The sequence below is a fragment of the Rousettus aegyptiacus genome, unplaced genomic scaffold (assembly GCF_014176215.1).
Source record: "Rousettus aegyptiacus isolate mRouAeg1 unplaced genomic scaffold, mRouAeg1.p scaffold_m13_p_7, whole genome shotgun sequence".
Classification (NCBI taxonomy): Eukaryota; Metazoa; Chordata; class Mammalia; order Chiroptera; family Pteropodidae; genus Rousettus; species Rousettus aegyptiacus.
Genome location: NW_023416310.1, coordinates 58731707 through 58735531, shown reverse-complemented (window position 1 = coordinate 58735531; position 3825 = coordinate 58731707).

Below are 3825 nucleotides of genomic sequence, written 5' to 3'. Positions count from 1 at the left end.
AAAAAATAATGAAAGCAATTAAATGTGGAGTGGATGAGTAAAAACTGTAGTAACTGTAGAATGTATTCAAACTTAAGAAACCATCAACTTAAAATAGATTACTATAAACATAGCTTGGTATATATGAAGCACATGGTAACCACAAACTGAAAATATGCAAAAAATATAAAAGAAAGGAAGAGAACAAAATCCAAACACAACACTATAGAAAGTAATTAACAAAAAAAAGAACAACAGATAAGAAAGAAATAGAGAACTACAAAAACAGTAAGAAAATAATTAATAAAATGGCAATAACTACATACCTATCAATAATTACTTTGAATGTAAATGGATTAAATACTCTAATCAAAACACAGAAGTTTTGCACAGCAGAGGAAACCATCGACAAAACAGAAAAACTGAATGGGAAAAGATATTCACTCATAATATATCTGACAAGAGATTAATATCCAAAATATATAAGAAACTCATGCCACTTTAAAAAACAAAAACAAACAAATGAACAAACAATACCATTAAAAAATGGGCAGAAGGCCTGAATTTCTCCAAAGAGGAGATGCAGATGGCCAACAGACATATGAAAAAATACTCAACATCACTAATCATCAGAGAAATGAAATTAAAACGAAAATGAGAAATCACCTCATACCTATCAGAATGGTTACCATCAAAAACACTAATTTAAAAAGATATATGCACTCCCATGTTCACTGCAGCACTATTTATAATAGCCAAAATATGGAACCAAACTAAGTGTCCATCAATAGTTGATTGTGTAAAGAAAAGGTGGTACATAGATAATGGAATAAACTTGGCCATAAAAAAGAATGAAATCCTGCCATTTGCGACAACATAAAGGAACCTAGAGGCTGTTATGCTAAGTGAAATAAGTCAGACAGCAAGAGACAAATACCATATGATTTCACTTATATGTGGAATATAAAGAACAAAATTTTTAAAAATACAGAAACAAACTCACAGATACAGAGGACAAACTGAGGGCTCCAAGATGGAATTGGGGTTGGGTGGCTGAGTGCAAAAGATGAAGGGATTAAGAAGTACAAATTGCCAATTACAAAATAATTGTGGGGATGTAAAGAACGGGACAAGGAAAATGGTCAATAAAATTGTAGTGGAGTTTGGAGAAACATGACAGAATGAGAGACATCCCCAGATCTCTCCCTTTGAGACAACAATAAACCGAACATCTAAAACTCAGCAGAAAACACCCAAACTACATACCAGCACATCCGAGCATGAGCTCTGCACATAAAAGCTACCACAAGTCAGAACCCCAAGGTCCGAGCAGTAGACTGGGAGAAATAAAGAAGCTGCCTCTCACAGCTGCTGGAGCTCCCTGTAGGAGGAGGAGGAGGGGAGAAGGTGAGGCGAGTTCCCTGAACAGCTTTGCCTGGGAGTACTGTGAGCTCCACGTGACTGGTGGCAGGGCCCGGTCATCAAAGAAACAGGATGGCAGAGAAACAACAGTTGATTTTTACCAGCCGTGGTTGCAAAACCAAGTCTGAGCCATAGTTCCAACCCCCAACCAAGAAGACTCCCTCCTTCATATCCTCTGAGACCAACCACTGCAGAGCCCCAGGGGAATCTAAGCAAATGCTACCAAAATGTTGCTAACACTCACAGGGACTGAGACTGATGGTAGTGAGTGTGATTAAACATCTACAAGATAAAAAAGGCATTATTTAGGCTTTATAGACAGTGAAGATCCCAGAGGCTTAGATGCCACCTACTGGAAGCCAAAAGAAAAGTGACTTCTTTGCAACAGGCTAAAAGAGACCTTTGCATAATAAATCTTTCTGGGAAAAAAAAAAAAAGCAGAATACGTTTCCATTAATGCTCAGGCAGAGAAATAGTCTATTAAATACCATGAGCAACTAAGGCGACAAGGCATCTCAGAAAGAGAAAAATCTCCAGAAAATGAGCTTACATAGAAGTATGCAACTACAATGACAAAGAATTCATGATGATATTTCTTGAAAAACTCCAAAAATATTCCAAAACAAGATATATCAACAGTTTCGAGAATTGAAAAACAACTAGATGAGCAGAATGAGTTCTTTAGCAAAGAAATTAAAACCCTCAAAAAGAACAAACAAGATCTTCTGGAGATAAAAAACACACTGCAGGAATTGAAAAATGAAGCAGCAATTTTGGGAAATAGAGTTGACCAAATGGAGGAAAGTTTCAGTAATATTGAAGACAGAAATCTAGAAATAAATCCAAAAGAAGAAGAGAGAAATCAAAGAATGAAAAATAATGAAAAAGAAATACAAAAACTAACTGACACTGTCAGAAGAGGAAACATAAGAATAATGGTCATTCTTGAAGGAGAGGAAAAGGAGCAGGGATTAGAAAGCATTTTCAGACAAATAGTTTACCAGAGGGGGTGGCTCCATAGTGCAGTAGTTAGCATATCACTTTACATGTAGAAGGTCCCAGGTTCGCACCCCAAGTGGAGCTAGGGACCATACCCTGGGTGCGCCTGGCCCCGAATGTGCCAGGTCCTGGGTGCACAAGGCCCCAGGTGCATGCCACAAGCATATGGGAGGAGATGCTTTACCTTCAGAGAGCCAGTTTCTTAAGGAGAAACGGCAATATCCATAGGTCAGAGGTGAAAGTGAGGATGGGGATTAAGGAAGGAAAATAAATAGTCGATGAGAATTTCCCAAATCTAAGAAATGAACTGGACATTGGAATTCAAGAAGTCAACAGAACACCTAATTATCTCAACCCAAAAAGGCCTTCACCAAAACACATTGTATTAAAATGATCAAAATTCAATGACAAAGACAGAATGCTCAGGGCAGCCAGGGAGAAGAAAAGAGTAACTTATAAAGGGAAACCCATGAGATTATCTTTGGACTTCTTAGCACAAACCTTACAAGCCAGAAAGGGTGGAATCAAATATTCAAAATATTAAGTGAAAGAAACTAGCAGCCTAGAATAATGTAACCAGCTAAGCTCTCCTTTATACATGGAGGAGAAATAAAGATTTTTCCAGATATTCAAAAATTGAGGGAATTTTCCACTACAAGGCCTGCACTACAGGAAATACTGAAAGGAGTCAGCTCACCTAGAACAAAAAGACAAATAAAAAAAATAAATAATTAGGAGTAAGGTGACTATCAGGCAAATAGAAGCAGAGGAGTGCAACCCTTGCTAAGAACAGGGCATTATAAGCTTAAATAATAAAAAGAGAATTGCTATAGCAAGATAGTTATGAATGTTCAGCATACATAGGGACAAATTGAGACAACAATGACTTGAAAAGGGGAGGATTCAAAAATCAAAATTCACAAAGGGGAATGAAGATAAGGCACGCACAGAAGAAAATGGATGACTGTATATATATAACTATTCTTTACATATTCATAGTGGTAACCACACACCAAAGATTCAGAACCAAAGTATATAACATAACACAAGAAGAGCTAGAGGGAAAAGCCACAAAAGCCAACCAAAATAAAGAAAACAGAAACATAAGGAAACAATGGAAACACCAAGCTACCAAAATGCAAAAGATAAAAAGTCTATAAGAAGACCTCATATTTTCAATAATCACCCTCAATGTAAATGAACTGAACTCACCAATAAAAAGGCACAAAGTTTCAAATTGGATCAAAAAACAAGACTCAACTATATGCTGCCTCCAGGAGACACATTTCATCTCCAAAACAAATACAGACTCAAAGTGAAAGGGTGGAAAGTGATATTTCGAGCAAATGGCATTCAGAGAAAAATGGGAGTAGTGGTACTAATATCAGATGGACTTAAAAATATAAAAGGTAAAGAAAGATAATG